This window comes from Bombus fervidus, chromosome 3 (genome assembly GCF_041682495.2).
Source record: "Bombus fervidus isolate BK054 chromosome 3, iyBomFerv1, whole genome shotgun sequence".
NCBI classification, from domain to species: Eukaryota; Metazoa; Arthropoda; class Insecta; order Hymenoptera; family Apidae; genus Bombus; species Bombus fervidus.
The window spans coordinates 4,399,536-4,419,305 of NC_091519.1; the positions used below are offsets into that span (position 1 = coordinate 4,399,536).

At 39.5% G+C, this 19,770-nt stretch overlaps 1 protein-coding gene and 1 long non-coding RNA gene across 4 annotated transcripts in view; one reads left to right on the forward strand and one right to left on the reverse strand.

Moving 5' to 3' along the window:
- The window catches only part of Hr4 (nuclear hormone receptor 4), a 148,538-nt gene that overhangs the window by 104,716 nt on the left and 24,052 nt on the right, over positions 1–19,770 (reverse strand). The gene's annotated exons all lie outside the window — the stretch shown is intronic.
- Positions 11,226–12,409, forward strand: LOC139985276 (uncharacterized). The gene is made up of 2 exons (XR_011799377.1): positions 11,226–11,694; positions 12,244–12,409. It is a non-coding gene; the product is annotated as an uncharacterized lncRNA (long non-coding RNA).

Sequence of the window (19,770 nt, forward strand, 5' to 3'; positions counted from 1 at the left end):
AACTAGCGGCGGAGGTGAACTCACGAAGGAAGACATCGAAATCGACATGTCCTCTGGGGATACCTTTCCTGGCATCAATCGAGCTTTTCTAACGTAGTCGACTCGACCGCCCTTAACCACTGTATTTCGATCTCGAGAAACACAGTCGAGGAAAGAGTCGCATAAAAGGGACTGAGAAACACGAATGACATCGAGAAAGAGGGATGGAGAAAGAAAATGTTTCGTTACCGTCTTGTGCGTTTTTATGAAAAGCCGTATTTACGATTTTGATCACCCGCTATTGTCTTTCGACCAGGGAAACGAATAAACACTTTTGACAAATTGACGTCGATGCGGAGAATCGAATCTTTAACTAGGGACCGTAACCCTGCGGACGGCCTTATTTTTGACCGGCTTTTGAAAGTCTTCCTTTTCCTTCCCCTTTGTTTCGACAATTTAAAGCGCGGGATAGGGAGGACTCTTTTGGATTTATTTCCTTCGTTTATTCTCGTTTCTTTTATTCAGAGATCATCGAATTGCTAGCCATAGTAATTGGAAAACGTATCCATGAATCAAATTCGCAAGACAAATTGATCGATTCTACCGAGGGTAATAATCATTTAAGCTTTCTAATATATTACAATTAAGAAACGTTGAAAAAGTGGACTGCGTGTGATAATGATTATTATCTACATTTGAAGAAGAAATGATCAAACATGTCAATTTGCAGATTGTAACAATCTTTTAAGAAATTCATCAAACAATAATTTTATGAAACACATTGATATATAACTTATATAATAAAATAAAAGTTTTTATTTGCAGCGAAATAGGTTTTAGCACTATCTTCGAGTTTGAAAGATACTCAAGATTTCTCTTCAACTTATACAAATACCATCATATTTTTTAAACTCAAGTAGATTTCAAGTCAATTTCGTGAGATTTCTTTTCTAAATGCTAACAAATAAGAGACGTTGCGAATGACAATGATTCTGGAAAACAGACATCACTTACGGTGATGAATGTATAATAAAAACTAAACAAAAATTGCATTTCGTTAATAGCTTCTTTAGCAAGCAAGTTCAGTTGCGTAACAACTCAATTTCACTAAATGCAAAACGGCAACACGTGAAAGCGTAGACTTATACAAAGGCTAAACGAACAAAAAGGAAAGAAACTTCGCCTTTTACATGAAACTTTAATATTCTTACGAAGTTGTCCTTTCCAAGTTAAAAGCTTATTATTTCCGAAGATATCGTGAAAAAGTACACGAAAGATATTTTTCAAAGTAATTAACTAAATACGTATCTTTTGTATCTTAGCAAATGAAGGATATAAAAGAGCCACTTCATTCTAGAAATCCAGAAAACCTTAATAAAAATACATTTCACTTTTTAATTACAAAGAAGATTTAACCACGATGCACGTTTCTGCCGAATTGAAATAATAATCATGAATAAGTGAACAAACTTCGTTAAACACGCGCAAGTATTATATAAACCACAGTGATGGAATTTTTCCCAGCGCATATATGTACGCCTTCATAGACCAAGAGAATAGATTTTACTTAATGTACATAGACGTCCATAGAGTCGAAAGGGTTAATAAACTACTGTAATGCCTATTGACACAAATCATCGAGAGAAGAGCAACTTGCCATCAGCACCGCATGCAGCGTTATCTATTCAAGTCCTATTGCGTCGTCTCTACCAGATCTTTTTCGCGATATCTCGACAGAAAAGCAATTACTCCCTACGATCGGAATAGCTTCTCACCATACCTCGACGACGTAAGGATCCAAAATGCAACGTGCAGCATGCAATGCGAGCTTCTCTGTCGGAACTTCAACGACGCAGGTTGCCGAACTAGAACTTTAAGGAGCGACGCATTGTCCCTGGCGGCCGGTAGATCCAGCCTCGTTCTGCTTCCGTTCCTTCACCTTCCCCTTCCCGAGAATGCCGACGCGATCGTCGATTCCCTTACTGTGGTCGTCGCGACGGTTGGAAGTCGGAGACTGCGAGGTGGCACTGGTAATGATTAGTCAAATCGGGGTCGAATCACCCTCTCTTTGTCATTCAACGTCAACGAAGAAGATCGCGATGGCAATCATGCTCGTCGTCGTCATGATCGTTGTCGTGACTCGTGATTTGCGTACGCGAATTCCAGTGACGGGACGCAAGAATCGATCGCGATTAAAAGTCCTGCACCGATGTAAACAAACTGCAGAGCGCCGAAAGGAACAGAACGAAGAGCGGAGCCGGGAGGGAGGATGGCTCGGAGGCGGAGCAAGAAAGAGGGAGCGAGGGCTGGAGAGAGAAAGAGGACGCGAGAGAATGGGAATCGTTGGTGCGTTACCTCGCGGAGGTCATTGACCGAGGGTGGCGGAGAGAATGGAGGGGTAACGCGCGCGCGCGAGAGAGGGAGGAAGGGAGCGAGAGAGAGGGGGAGGGGGAGAGAGAGGAGGAGCCGTAGGTTGGGGGTTTCGAGGATCGAACGAAGAGGAGAAGAGAGTGTGAAAGAGCAAAAGACGGGGATGCGAGAGCGAATCGGCTCTGTGTGTTTGTGTGTGTATCGGAGGGGTTCGCGTGCAGTTGCATCGACCGGCGGCTCAGCTGTGCATCTCCACCCCTTTGCCTCCACCCTGCCCGTCGCCAAACCGTTGCTTTTGCAGTTCGTTCTCCTCTGGCCTGGCAGCTCGTCTCTCCCGACCACCTCGCCAACCCTCTGGCCTAGAGGATCGCGCCAGCAAGTTCGCCAGTCCCTCACACCCCTTACGGCCCGGACCTCGCGCAACCACCGAATCGGCGACGCCGTCACGGGGGATGCTGCGCTGTGAACGTGACCCTCAAAACGGTACGCCGTGTACACACCCCGCCCACCAGTGCCGCGCTACAGCCAGAGACACGTATGAACGTGGTCGCCGTTAATGAATCGGGACTATGCTCTCAAGAAGCTTCGTGAACTTCGGCCCTCCCTTAAGACCCCATTGCTCCTGGGTTCAACGAACCCCGACCAACTCCAACTACCAAACGCCTTTCGGTCTCCTGGTGCAACGTATCGCGCAGGCTATCGACTGGTTACTTGCTTGCTTTTTCTTCGTCTGCGTCTTGTTCCTTCTTTTTGCTATTTTCAAATATATTGGCTTCTTTGGCTTTTAGATTTTCTATATGGGAAATGCAGTCCGTGTAAGGAAGCCCATATAGGAATTTTGTTGACAAGGTTATTCGACAAGTATTTTCTACTATCTGATCTGGTTTATTATTTACAATTAACGATATTGTTCGTTTCTTTTTTATTTTGTTTCTATGCATAGATCTAGTGTTACGCTGGATTTCAGTATAGGTTGTGAAAAAAAAAAGATAAATTCTGAGGAAAATTCACATTGTCGATGAAGCATATTTTACATTAAATTCGTTTCAGAATTATACATACCTATATAAAATGGATTATTGTGTAATCCATGTAAAATAAGTTGCGACAAATATAATAAATCGTTTTTTAAACGTTTGGTTTGGACACAAGATTAAAATGTTAAATGGAGAAAGGGTTTCTTTGTCTCGATAGATAGAAATCATCGTGAATAAATTGAATTTCAAACCGAGAGAATAGGTTGCCGGCAAAAAGTCGCTAAGGAAATTAGTATTCGCAATTAACGTCTGTCCTTTGGTGGTTGCAGACGTTCCTTCTCCATAGATTGCAATCAGCATGTGAAATACGCAACAAGTCGATATATCGTGAAAGCATGTGATAATGTTGTAATATTGTTTCGTACAATTAGACGATCGTGTTGCTATATTGACAGTACAAATGAAACATACTCCATGAATTTACCATCCCTAAAAATCATGTTTGTAAGACTAATCTAGAAGAAGTTAATCAGAGAAAATAATGTTCTTTGAATGTTTTTCTTTACGATATCCAAGTATCGAAAAATCAACTCATCCGCATTCCTGACTCAAGTCGTTCGCGAACCATTCATAGAAGGAAAGAGGAAGGAAAAGTATCAATCTGCTGATAAACGAGGGAATAAGTCGACCCACACCATAAACGAATTCGCAAAACAGAGCGCTACTTCTGACCTATAGGTCAGACAATGTCATAACGACCGACACCTTCTTCTCGTTGCGCGGCATCTTATGCGAACGAAAATTAAGGAACGAAAACAGCCGACAGTAGCGGCACGCGGAATGCCGCTGCACCCGTTTTACGACTGGCGGACCGGTAGTCTGCCGCATTATACAATATACGAGCGGAGTTACATATATTCACGTGTTTGGCTGGACGGGGTTACCCCTACACAGTGAGGATAATTTCAGGTCGAAAAACTCGAAAAGAGTTCGAAAACTCGGACAATGAACGGTTTCTCGACGAGGGGATTGAATTAAGAAAAGTTAAATCTGCCGGAAAATTCCCCTTTACGCGTAATTAATTTAGGACTCATTTGCCTCGGATAACATGCTATCCATTTTCATTTGGTATCGAAATAGTGTCGTGATTTTTCAACGTTCAATGAGTAGCCGTTGACAGTGGAACAATGAAGAAATGGTAGAAGTGAAGATCTCTATATGTATTGGGAATTACAAATTAGTCCATCTCAGATCTTGTATCCTCACAGTACCAATTTATCAATCGAACTACGAAACTAAGCCACTCTTCTTTCTCGTAAAATCCAATCTTCATCCTCGTAGAGTATCGTTTCTCATCTCGACGCAACGGAGACGCGCCGCCTAGAAAACTATACGGCTGATTCTGTTCAAAAACGCTGATACTTCTCCGTTTTCCCAACATTTAAAAACACTCGTCGACCATCTCCATATCGAAGAAGATGATTTCCAGTTATGGGGCTACGCAGTATCCATGACAACGTGTGCCAGGCTGATGTACACGTTACACTCGGCCCCGAACGATGGGGTAGGTCAACGTACGGTTTGTCGCTTGGCAACCTAACAACCTACCCTGCGACCAACTGCATTCAAGGACTAGACCCTCCTTCTTTTTTTTTTTTTTTTAATCAGTGCCATTGTTCCGCAGTTCGATTGTCACTCTCCGTTCGAACCGCTCGAGAACACGCCGGAGAAGAGGAAAAAGAGGAAGAAGGATATGAGAGTTTGATAGACGCCGAGGGTCAGCGCGTCTTTCGTACTTCCAAAATATGCCTCGATGACGAGCGTATTCGAAAATCGACCCCTTAAAAGCATAACCTATATTCGAGACGACCCGAGGTTATTTTACCAAACGTAAGTCGACGAATTTAACCCCCGGACACCGAAAATTTCAATGTATTTTACCATTTCCAACTCTTCAAGTTGAAGAATTACATGAAAATAGTGCACCAAAAATGATAAGCACGGTTAAAGAAGAAGCTTGATCCTAAAAATTGTTCATTTCAGCTTTATAACAAAGAAAAAGCCAAAGTAGAAAGCTGAATTTAGTATCTCAATACCTTACAAATTTATCAACGTCAGGAATCATTTATGAATTTAATTAAAAACAAGATTTATTTATAACAATAAAATATAATTTGGAACATTTCAAAGGCCTTCGCGTTTTGCATCCTAATCGATAAACACATCTATTTCAAACGACCACTAGTCAAGCGTACAGACGACGTTGAAGGGGTTAAAGGAAGGGTTCGAAGTTCGTTGAGAAATCTGCCGGTCGGTAGGTAGTCGCGTAGGTCGTCTGGTAGGAATTAGGTTAAACTACGAGCAATTATGACAGGATATGATTTAGCCTGGCTTTCTTAACCGTCAATTTCTGCTATGTACACGCCAACGATTGTCCGCACGCCACTGTGCTACCGGTCAGGGCCGGCCTTTGACACGTATTCCCCGATAGCTCTTACACTATCTTACGTTCGTAAACGACAGAATAGTTCAGAGTAATTGTTTCATCCGTGACCGTAATCATTTTACTTTGATAGCAACTCAAACGCACGAGATTAAGTCATAATAAGAAAATTTCTATTATTTCTCTTTTTCCAATTTTTGATAAATTTATTGAAATAAAGCCAAAATATTGAATAACGAAAATTACAATAAAGTTAATAGCCAGCCAATTTTATATGAGTGTGCAAGTGTAAGTAGGGATAAATTGCGTGATTAGTTTGCATGTAGATACGATGGTTCTGAAAGTTGTTTATTAAATACTCAAAAATATTTAAAAGTCAAATCATCGAATGCATTTAAAAAATTTTTTATGAATCTAATTTTCTATCTTTTCATCCGTTTGTTAAATTTATACACGCCACAAAAAATTAAATTTCAAGAACTTCTCGTAATGATCGTCATCAATATTATCGAATTTCTAAGAAACAAAGTGTCAAGGCAGAAAAACAAAAGATACCGATTTCAAGGTATTCCCGGTTAGTTGCAGTAAAACGTCGACTTGATTGCGTACCTGCAGCAATAAGCGGATAAATCGTTTTTGATAATATCTTTTTTCATATCAATCAGACGGTATGATGTTTCGATATGCAAATTAATTGTACGGAAATCTCACAATAATCTCACGAAACCCCTACTTTGTACAGAAAACAAGAGAAAGTCTTGCCCATCGGTGAAAAGCACGATAAACCTAGCATTAAAGCACGATGGTTACATCTGTCTTCAGCATCAGTTTGCCCGGCATACATGACTCGTTATCGAGTCGAGGCCGATGTCACGGTGAAAATTGAAATGCAGCCGCTTTCATCCAACGCGACAGGACTTATCTCTTCTCCAGCGTGGTTTTGGCGCGTCGACGGGTTCTATTAATAACGGTGTCTCAAGGAATTTCTGGTTCCACGGTCACACGAATTTTTACACTTCCCGGCATTGTCCCCTTACTAATGACTCGTGACTTTGCGCCGAATTAGAACTCTATTTTTGCATGGATAATATCCGAGACAGTGTGGGTGAAACGAATTCGCCTCGTCTTCGATTTTTCTTCGTAAATTTAACTTGGTCGTTATGTCGGCTGTCTCTTTATTGTTATTGCTGTGCACTGTATTTTTGCAACGCTTTATTGTCTCATTATGTTGTTGTTATGTGGTTGAGCATTATTTTATTACAGAACTTTTGTTTCGTAGTGAGCTTAGTCCTCGATATTTCAATTAAGCTGTTTCTTCCTAAAGGTGACTATAAAAATTAAGGGAAAGGGAATTATTTTAAAGGCAACCACGCACATTATAATATAGAATTTAATATAAAACATATGATTATTATATCCTCGTAATGTATAAAATTATGTTTGATCGGAAACTCGTGTATGTACATCATTTGAAAATCATGTATATCATTCACTTGACAATAGCCACCTTTATCAATTAAAGGATTAAAAAGGAACGATGATTTAATCGAATATCGGTCAAACACGGATTTACATGTTCACGAAAGAACGACTCGTAGAAAGAGGTGACGAAAACGTAACGTTTCTGTCTCTTAATCAGATTCGAGATAAGAAACTGACACGCGTGCCTCGTAGTTCGAACGGTTTTAGGATTAATTATAGAAAGCGAGCGTCAGTGGCCTCTGCCGTATGAAACTGTCGTGCGCGAGCCAGAGAAAGTCACGTGCGACTGATTAGTACCTAAATGCTCTCATTTCCGCGTCTACGTATACAGGGCAGAGGACTTGAAACCACCGTCACGATTTGATGAAAAAAAGACAGGTTAGGAGGAGCTTAGATAATTTAAAACAAAAATATACCTTATCGAAAGAAATATTTTTAGTGAAAAGACTTTATAAATTGTTGCTTCAAACATTACTCAAAATTTTTAAATATCTGTTTCACATACAAATATCGAACTCGTAAACATTCAACTATCACCCTCCTTTGTAGCAATATTTGCTATTGCATAAAATACGACGAAATAATACGTACCGGAATATTTCATTTACTTCGGTGTCGATTATTTCGCATTTCACCAGTGTTAAATTGAGCATCTCTCTCATTTATCGTTTCTCTAATCTATTTCCCATATCTACAACGAACCTGTGGTTACTAAATGTCAAAATTAACTGGAAATCAGCATATCTTCCTGTTTTTCATTCCATTCTGAACACTTTTATCTATTAAGTATTTATTAGGTAACAAATACTCATAAATTCTAAATAGGTACATATTTGAACGTATTAACTGACTAACAAGACAACAAAAATTAATTATTCTATTTAGTAACAGTATGTATCCAGTTAAAAGTGCAGAGCTTGAAAGATGATTAAGAGCAAGAGAGGTATACTTTTCTGTATCGTTCGCCGTCACGCGTTGCTATTTTGTTTTATTTATATACGTAACACTTTCGGCCAATAGACGTGATTATCTTTGCCTACCGTGTTGGATCCGTACAAAATAACCAACCAGAACCGCATTCCTTACGCCAGTCTTCTTTCCAGTTCCGCGCTATACTTATGTATGCAATTGTTTTAAAACACTTACGACATCAGATTCGACTTATCTCTTATCTCTTTTACTTATCATTGAATTCATTATGTCCTTTGTAAACGAATTTCTCGTTACTATTGTAAATTGCCAAACAACAAGGAGGAATTGAAACTAGTTAGTGTCTTATATATAACACAATTGCAATAAGACGTCGATATTCGTCAGCCCACTATGATCGTGTCCTCTCGCTAATCAGAACCGCGCAGCATGTAAAGAGTAAATAGTTAATGTCCATTCCCAGATCAGGAAACCGGCGAACGAATCCACGAATTGGCCTGCGTGAGATACGACTTGGAACCATTCCGTACTCGAGAGTCAAGAGCCAATCCCACTATCTTACGGTCGCTTTGTAACCGATCGATCGTCTCTCTCGCCCCTCGCGTCTTAAATCTCTCTTCTTTTTTCCCTTCTTTCTCTCAGTCCTATCTCTCTCTCCTCTTCCCTTAGACACCGCTAGACAAGCGTGCTCCTCCGTGGCGACCACGCGATTGCGCATGCACACCGCACTAGCGTCAGATTAAATTCGAAACGGTCTGTAAAGCGTTACCGAGACACGTTGTGTTTTGTATAGTTTGGAATACGTGTAGCGCAGAGTACGCCATGGGGTCAACGACCCGTCTACGCTATGGAACGCACGTACACCGACATACGGACTCGTGTGCACATGGGCCACACACCCATGCCGATCCGTGTACGTATACACGGTGAGCCAATATCGCCATGCACCTCCACCAGATGGAGCTGAATCTCTCTCCCTCCCCACTGCTTCAGCGCTAGCTATCTCTGTTACAGTCACGGTTTGTGGCGCGATTCTCTCGCTTTGCTCTACGCAAGAATCTAGCCTAGACCGCGTAGCGTGGCGTAGGCCACAGAGTGCATGGAAGAAACGATAGACTGGCAAGTACAATATTCGTAACGATTCTCAAATGGCGATAAGACACGCAACACGTGCACACGTGTGCATTACGATGCAAGTCGTATACATTATCTGTTGTCCATATGTTTCTATACCAGATTTTTTTCAATTACTAGTGGACCATTTTTGGGCTTTGGGACGACCACAGCTTTTTCGGGTTTCAAGGATGATATCATTTTTAGGTGAACATACTATGAGGTACACACCTCATCTTGCTGTGAGATGATCAGAGTTTGCTTTCGCTCGATAAAAACTATTTGGAATCCCAAGTCTGTCAAATGGCGTCATCGGTCTGGGGCGCAGTTAACGAGCTTTTGAATAGATTTCGTTGTGACATATGACTTTATTACGGACGACGAAATTAAATTAGTTTATACGTACGGCAAATCGGTACTTATTAAAACATCTGTAGAAAGTTGTACATTATTTCCTCAGCGTGGAGATATATTCTAAGCTATGCACAGAGAATTCAAGGTAGAACCGCGATGCTGCCTTGGGAGTCATGCATCGCACTGTCTGTATATAGCTGGAACTGCGAGACACCTTTGATCTCGCCAAAAAAAACCGACAATCGGCTCACCCTGAGACAGCCTCGCTGATTTATCATGCATTGTCGGTATCGTAGTTTCAGAATTTTGGTGTGATATTGACAAAATGTTTATAAAATTTCATTAAAAACCTTGGTCAAACTGCCTCAATGAAGCTTTCTACACAGCAAACACAAAAAGTAGCCGAGTAAGGAGGATATATTTGCATGAAAAAACTGATGTTACGCACGACAGAATAAACCAATTCGCAATACGGTAATGTACGACACACATTTAAAATGCGCAGAAAAGCATGTGATGCGAGAGAATCGTTAGATGTTGTGATGCATTGATTGCATTGATTGCATTGATTGCATCGCGGATGTATAGAGAACAATAATTATATTGGTGGTTACGAAATACATACTTCTGAAGATCGTAGCAGGCTGATAAAGAGCCACTATGTATTGTATAAAACCCCCTCAAACGGACTTCCCCCTTTAGCTCTGGCAAAAATTATTGGAGTTAAGCGGCTACACAATCGGGCAATTATAAGCATTAGTCGAATTGTGCTGCCCTAACCTGACACGAAAACGATTCTCGCATTAAGTGGTAAGATCTGGTACATAATATATAATAATATCAAATATGGAACAATCAAATGCAAAACAAAAGATAACGGACTTGGTTAATTCATTTTCTATGGAATATACGATGACCGTTTAAAACTTAATGCGTATCGCACGACGAACTAACGAATATTACGTGGTATGCTTTCAGGTTGACAAGAGATGCTTGTCGATGATAACGCAATAAATTATTTTTATCAGACATACGATAACACTGATAAAGGGGGATCGGGTAATTCATTCCTTTTTATTGTTACTTGATATAAAATACACCTGCTTCAGGATTATACATACGTATATATATATTGAGAATTATACAATAGCAGCTTCGCAATGTAACTTTTCACTGTTTGGCACGCCTAGTGTTTGGCATATCCCGACAGTGTCATTACAGATTCGTGTAAAAAGCAACCCTTTTGAGCAAACGTCAATGACACGATGAAACGCCATTCCTGTCTACAACTCATTAGAGTGTAAGATTTGCTCTTGTATCGTTACAGTTCAGGTCCTTGACCTGTCCCAGTCCACCTCGTTGCCTGCCGCGTCCGTCAACACACTCCCTATATACACACGAATTGGCTGGTTCAATCGCCTGTTTCTTTCCCTTGATTCACGCCGATTGATGATATTCAAGAATCAGTTTGGCTGTCCAATAGCAACGGTAATTTTCGTTGAAAAGTGATAATCAAGAAAAAATTTCAATTGACACTCGCGAAACCACGTTGCAGCGATGTTACACCGGCTGCACAGCCAAAAACCGACGAGAATCACCGGAGATGGCCGAACGGCTGTCAGTTGTCGGCGAAAGCCGGCACACAGCGCACGTGCGAGTAAAACAGTGACAGATAGACGGAAAACGAGGAGGTTAAAGAGAGAACGAGTGAACAAGAAGGTTAGAAACGTGGCGTGCGCAAGTGGGAACGAGAACGAGGAAGGGCGGTGTAGGAAGAGGGGGGTCTGAGAATCGACTGGACGTCGCGTCGTCGTGCACATTCGTCGCGTTTTCACGGTCAGGCTTTATCGATCGTAGAAGGAGGGCGAAGGAGCGGAAGGAAAGGAGTTTCGGAGTGCATCGAAAGGCCGTTGAACCCGGCCTTTCGGTAGTCGCGGCGTCCATAATGCAACGATTGTTGTACCCACCCGCTCCAGCAGCTGCCGAACTCGTAACGCTCTTTTAACGAATGCACGAAACCTGACCAAGTGAAATATTTCTGTCTACGTAAGTTAAGAGCCAACTATCATTTCTCTTTTTTATTTTTTTTACCGTTTGTACCGTAGACACGGTGTGTTTTGTTGGCGTAGGTCCGAAATGTCGTGTTCCTTGCTTCCCAGGAACGAAGACCACCGCGTGTTTCGTAACTGACAGCCACAAAGTGAACGTGAAACGTCATCATGTCACAAGCGTTCCGGTCATTTTCACGCTGGCAACGTGTTTACATGGCGCGAAACTCGAGTCACCCTGACCGCTATTACGAGAAACCTTTCGCGTCGATCCTTGTCCGCCGAGGAGAGAAGTATTTGCGTTCCGTTTTATATTTTCACTGGCCGAAATGTTTGTGGGCGCTAAAAATAGTCATAGCCGGAATGGTGAAACAAGTGTACATCGACTTCGCTTAGAAAGGACCCAGACACGTCACTATTATTTTATTATTATTATTGTTGTTGTTGTTGTTATTGTTATTATTGTTGTTGTTGTTGTTGTTATTATTATTATTATTATTATTATTATTATTATTATTATTATTATTATTATTATTATTATTATTAGGAATCCAGTTTCGGCGTGTTCACGCCCTTCGTGGTTTTTCTATGTATCCCTAGAGAGAGCGAAAGGGAGACGAAGCACGGGGTGGTAGAAAGAAGGAACGCGAGAGAGGCGGTGTACCATATACACACTATACACTATATACACGGTTGCGAGCGACAGAGTAAAACGAGTGAGAAAGAGAAACAGAGATAGAGCGAGAAGTCGAGAGAGGCGACGCATGTGCGAGCAACAACGATGTATTTCGGTGCAGCGCTCCATACACCGCGTGGAGGTCAATGCCCGTCCTTACTCCGGCTCAAGGAAGGAGCGGGAGGTTACGGTAGAAGGGATAGAGGGGCTAGAGGTCGGAGAAGGGAGACACAGGGAGCAAGCACTGAGCGGAAAAAATGAACAAACATTCAGAAAGACCAGAAAAGGGATGCATAGAGTGCTCGTGCACAACTCCTCTCTACCCTTTCTTTGCTTCGTGTTAACTTTCATTAATTGACGAGCTAAAATTTATGCTTGATTTGGACGGTCCCGTTTTGAAACGGCGTCGCCCTTTCTCCATTTAGTGTTCACGTTCAGAATACAAGTACATTAAATGGGTACATTTAACGTTTACTATTTACGATTCCATAAAATATAATCACTAAGTAAATTATTCGTTATTTTGGCAATATATTATATAAGCAATATTCGTTATTTCTATCTTTTGAATATTATTGGTCATTGTGTAACCACTCGTAGCTTGCGTTTTGTATTTTCTTTCATTTTCCTCTTGGAACTTCTCCTTTTAAATAAATAAAATTTTCCTACATTTTCCTATCTGTTCTGAATTGCTTTCATGAAAATTATCTTGTTTCGTATGAGACAACACGCCTGTTTCGACTTACTCACAACCAAGATTTGCCTTGATTCATCTTGAACGCACATCGATAATGATAATATTTATTTAAAAAGCTAACGGTATGTTTAGCAGGCGCGCTACTAATTTCATGTAAACGCGTTTCCGCGTCCCGGCGCTTATCTAGCCTCGTGTCGTTCATTTATTCTCGGTACTGATTATGCAAACTTTTGACACACTGCCAATCGGCCGCGATGATTCACTGGCCACCAAAATTGATCTCATCGAGTCGGAATTCTGTTCGATGCACGCTGCAATTTACGCGGTAGACCTACTCCGTTTTACTAAACTGTTCTACTGTAAACTACTATTCACAAAAATTCTAGTTTAGTATTTCCATAGTTATCTTGAACCGTAACATTATGAAGTATGATTCCTTTACCAGGTACTTAATTCGAGGTTTATTCTTCGATACAGGCCACTTGTCGCTAAGGGAAGTAAAAAGATCCTGAATTTTTATTTAATTACCGCAACCCAGCAGAGAATTTCAAGGATTTCGATATTTCAGCATCTCCAATTATCGGAAAATAGGAAAATATAATGTACATCATTAAATGAATTTATATTAGATTAATTTTTATAGCATGATATATGTAAATATGTAACATAATACATAATATAATACATATAATACAAAAAATTAGTCGCGTCTTAATGACAATAGGAAATTTGTAATTAACCTCGCGCAACAAATTTTTATTTTACAGTATTTATCTTCAATATAAAGCATCGAAACTCAAGTTAAGATTCAAATTAAACTATGTCATGGATATAACCTATCTTTGATAAATTGCAACTATGTATAATCTGAGTCACGAATATGGCTCATTGTCAGCGTTGTAAGGTAAGAGGTTAACAAGAGGTTGTCGAAAAAGTTTGAAATATTCGATCGATTATTCTGGAAACAATTTTTGTACTATGGTGAAACGTAGTAACGTCTTGCGAGAACGCTCGATCCTTATACCAAGGAGAACGAGGAACACGTAGCAGACTGGCTGCCCGTGCAACATTGATGAGACATTACGACCGATGTCGGTGGGCCGGGATATATGATTGCAGACACACCAAATGTATGTACTCTTACATCGAGTGTAATCGTACATGTGGTGCACTTGTGCGACGTTCCTTGATTTACGAGTGCCAAGACACTTGAATATTGGGGCATACGTTGCCTCTACTAGAGTTCTGTATAAAGTAATTGTGATATTAATGTAGATACTCGTTTAACGATCATTGTTACTTCGGTATATTATTTGTTTATTATTTGTGTATAACTTTATTATTTGTGATGAATTCGGTATATTGCCTATTCGTTTTACCTACTTGTATTAACAAAAACTAAGAAGACAAAAAATATTTTGCACATCATTGGAAGTTTTAAACGGATTTTGTTCAGTCAGAGAATAAGAACTTCTCTCTTGAAAAATTATTTGTTTATCATAATACTCTGTGTTTTAGAAGAAAGAAAAAAGAAGGTTTTTTTTTGAAATTATTGAAATTGCTTTAATGCTGTTTTTAGTTATCAGGCATATCCATATGAACTCTTCAAAATACGAAATTATTATTGCATTAGCTTTCTAGCAGTTTGAGAATTATTTCTCTTTATCCTGGCTTTACGCTCATTTGAATTAATGAAAACATGAATTAAACATGAATGCGAGTAAAAATTTGTGAAAGTTTAAACGTGAAAAAATTAATTTAATTCTTCCTTGTTGCTTTTTATTAATATTATACATAAGAAAATAACTTTTGTTTCATCGTTCAAGAAAAAAAGAAGAACTTTTAATTTCACAGTCGGATGATTATCGTTTTCATATTATAAAATGTTACGATATTTTACGATTTCTCTTAAAAAAAAAAAAAGAAGAAAAGGATAATTCTATTTCCTTAAATTTTAAATTACTGTCCTTAAAAAAGATTCACTTGTTCAGCATTCAACTTCCGAAAACTCAATTAATTAAAAAACCTAGAAATTCATTTCCTATTATATGCTAAATAAGATACGTTACCTCTACGAAACAATCGAAATAAGAAAAGGAACGAAGAATTAGAAAAGTTAATTGCTATTGTTATACATTGTGATACTTCAACATTGCGAGAATTAGATTCAAAATCCATGTGTCTATTAAAAAGAAAAACAGGAAGAAAATAGTATAGTGGATCAAAAAGAAATCAGAAACAATCGAATATTATCAGTAATATCAGTTGGGCGTATGAATGGAAATAGAAATGAACATACTTAAGCAGTTACACATATGACATCACGTACACCTATCGACAAAGCTCTCATTTGTCGTCGCCATTAACCTAGTAACATGGTGAATGACCGTATCGTACAATCTTTCTTTCGCTTCCTTTCCATTTGTTTGCTACACGCCAGTCACGTTGTCTTCTGAAGTTAGATTCTTCGTAATTACGAACTTCCTCTATCGTGATCACTGTTTCCATTTCCCAGTGGCAATTCGAAGAACGTTTCAAGCACAGAAGCGCTTTGATAATGAATATTATTTTTTCATCGGCTTGTTATTCGAGCGTTTTAATGCAATGGTGTTAGACGGTAATGTAATTTGTGTCGGGAATGCTATTTTCTGTCTTATTTGTAATTCTGGAATTCGTTAGTTGTTCGCAACATATTATTAAATGTTGATTGGCGTATCGAGAGGAGTAAAATTTGCGATGTAAAAAGATTTCATTTTATTGATTCTAATTTGAAGTTAACATAATATTAAGGTTGATGGTACTTGGAATCTGAAATAATTGTTCTAATATTCTTATTATAAGTTACTACAACACCAATTGATTGACAGGTATTATAATAATCTTAAAGCATAACGTAATTAGATCTTTCACAAGTTAGCGGCAGTGGTAAATCAAGATCCTCCATCGTCAATATTCCACGGGAATTACAACTTCCTGCGGTCCGCCGAACGCCGAACATAATAGTTTACTTGGATCGGTCGGTGAATTTCGAAGTTCCTCCTAAAGCCATCGACGAGCATAGTTACACATATTCATAGTCAGGTTACGTTTATCCGGCAAAGCAAATAGAAGATCGATACGATTACACGCAAATGTTTGAGGAATCGGTATCGGGCCGTGGTCATAGCTGACAGACGATAAGCTACTAAATAATTCCGTCCACCATTGTGTACACGTGAAAAAATCGCAGAGTTGATCGCATTATTCTATAAATTGTATAAATTGACATATTTGACGTTATGTTTATAAAAATTTCTTTGTATTAATATGATCCTAAAATGAGAACTATGACAGGTAATGATCTTTTTGCCATTGAAAATTGACCTTTCAATCTCAAAAGATTATCTATTATTTAATTACTCTTTGTCACACTTTTAGACAATACTAAAAACTGAAAAATTTTAAAGCCAGTCCATGTTCCGGTTACCGGTTTCTAAAATATGCCTGCGTCTCAGCTATCCGCGACTCTCATCGAAGATTCAGTAAAGTCACCTATGTGAAAAGCCAACCACAAATTTCGAAGGAGAAACCAGTCGCTTAAAAAAGAGAAGAATTCATATTACGAAGGAGGTTCCTTTCTATATCGTTTCTCTTCCGCCGTTGAGAAGTTATTTTTCGAACTAGTTCCCGGCGGAACCGAGGATTAGGAAGCCTTAGGTGAGAATGAATTATGAAGCCGCGCGTACAGAACGAAGAAACATCTGTTCATGGTATCCTGGAATCGTATACACTGTTCCTCCGTAACGGTGACCACCGTTCGCTTAAGCACATTGCTCTGTGTACTTACATTCTTCATTAGATTTGTCATCGGTCACGAGCTCTTATCGTTGGGCGCGGCATGATTAACGATCCGAGAATTGACTTTGTACTTTCTTCTTATTTACGCACTCGCGCCCATACACACGACCGTGCATGAATAAAACGCTTAGATTTATGATTTACGGCGCAGCTCGTTGCGACCTCCTTTTAACAGTAATAGTTTCTTGTTCTTAACAATTTGACAGCCGATTGAAATGTTTCTGCGTAGCAGGTTGAATAGGTTAACCCTCGCATGCCAACGTCCGGCCCATCAAAGATCAGATCCTTGAGAACGCTTCAGGTCTTCTTACTATAATAAATACCCCAGGTAATTTCAGCTTTCGACTCACATTAAAAGAATTGGCAGTATCCTCAGTAGCTAATAATATTGAAATAATATTGAAAGTAAATTATGTAACTTAGTATAAAAATGAAAACTAAAGATAAACAAACAAGTACACGATAGTACGTAATTCGAAACTTGCAGAAGCATATGCTGGCAAATTATAATCCGTGAAAAGTGGAACTCGTAGAGAACGTTCAATAACCCGGGTCAGAAAGGCAGAGCGTCGGAAGGAGCGTTTAGAAAGCAATTTCCCGGACAAAGAATCGGCGATTATCCGAGAGTAATCGCGACATGCCGGTAGTCGGTTGACACCAGGAAGCGTGCCGCTAAACTCCCCCGGTTGCGGTGCAATTGCAATCATCTCGCTGCCTAGCCACTTTCACTGCTGACCTACTGTTACGACGCGACGTCCTGGCTCGTCGGTGACGTGACACGGCACCTTCTACACTCTACACTCTACACGGGGTCTGCTCGCGCGCGCGCCCGCGCCAGCGCCTATGCACAAGTATAGACGTACGTGCGGCGCACGCACTCATCCTGTGCGTCCGAGAGCGTATGCGATTGCACGCTAAGACCTATTCACGATTTGTTCGCGTGCACGCACAACCGTTAAGCAAAGCGAACCAAGAGAAGAGAAGATCACAGTACTTTATTTTACGTAACTGATCGATCTTGTTGACGATTGATAAAATTTGAGAAATTTTGAATAATATCCTAATGAACATAGGTCTAAATATCATTAGTTTCAGAGTATTATCATTATTTCTATCCACTCACTGTCTGCTCATTATTATATAAAAAAACCAAAGTTACACTGATAATTTTTAGTATTTACTAAAGCAAATCTACATACATACATACATACATGTATATAAAAATGAAAATGAAGAGAGTGTGAAAGAGACATCCCGGGGTTTGCTATCCTTCTTTTGTACTTTGTCTTCTATGCCACGAATCACGAATGCCATGATTCTCATCGTAGCTGCTAGATCACGAAACATTTTGATGAGGGAGATCGATCCTCTGTTCTGCAATATTCTTTACATAAACATCAAAGATAGAGATCACCGCTAAATAAATCAATGATTTTCAGAAGAATCGAAGGGATACAAACATAGATTTCTATCCTATTGCGAAGTGTGTAATAATAGTATTTTTCAATTCCAAATATATTCCAAAATGGCTGCAACCATATTCGATATTTCCTGTTTGCAAATCTTTTAATATCAATTACGTCCTTGAAGTTTTCTTCCAGATCGATTAAAAGAGCAATAAAGATTAACCTCGGCCATTAATAAATAACTCTAATAGCCATAATTTTTTAATTTGCCTTAACAATAGAATTATAGGTATTTTCCGTAATATTAGTTTGAAATGTTCGTCAGTATCAAATGTCTCATAAAATCTTGTCTCTTAAGACCTTTTTAAATTGAATCTTGACAGGATCGAAGAAAAATTGAGGAAATAAAAATGAAGATAGAGAAGCGCTCTCCTTGCGGAAAGAGTTATTCGTGAACGATGTATTCGTTCATATGAACTACTTGATACTGCATTCTTGAACATTGGTAGTCCGCTCTGGATCGCATATCCAAATCATGCAAACGCCCCAAGCAATTAACAGAATATTCCCGTGAGTTTTTAGGAGAAAGGGAGAGAATAAAATTGTTAGTACCGATACAGGGACCTTCGTTGATCTCTTGGGGCTGGTCTGTAAAACGCAATCTGTTGGCATTTTTAGCGAACAACCAAACTGTTGCCGTTCTTATTACATTATTATCTTTTACCTGATAAATCTTTTACTAATTTTTGTTCTAGTTTTGCGCTATATACCCTCGACTAACGTTTTACACACTCGAGTTAGCAGGAAAACGCGGAAGAAGAACGTTGAAGAAGCGGCAGGCCGTTGCCTCGACAGGGCAAGGTGCATGAACCATAGGTGGTTACGCAAGCCGCAAAGTTGTCACGTATCAGACCATACAGGCAGCTCTCGTTCCTGGTGATACCATGATCGCACGCGAAAAATGCATAACTTATTGTGGTCCTGCAGCGGTGAAAGTTGCCCGAAGTTAACCCGCTAGCAACGATTCATTACGCGTCATGAAAATGCAACAGAACATTTAATATATCTATCGACGTAACATTGTGTTATCTGCGTCCATCTTCGAACGACGACGTACAAGTATCGGAAAGATCGTGTTGACATTCTTTCTTTCTGTACACCTTGTAAAAATGGCACGTAAAGGGTAATGGTTATCCCTCTGGTAATTTCCTATATAATTATAAAATTAGGTATCTTAAAGCATTAACTATTTTTCCTTTCTTCTTCATTATTATTTTGATATTTCGACAAGATTGGGACATGTTACAAATCACTGACATCTGAATTGACTAATTCTTTCGAGCGACTTTTCTTTCTGTGCATGTTGTTCGCAGTATATGCTTACGCGTTTCGTTTAATTTAGTCCTCCAAGCTCATGTATATATTTTAAAAGTTACCTATCTGTTAAGAAACTGTTCC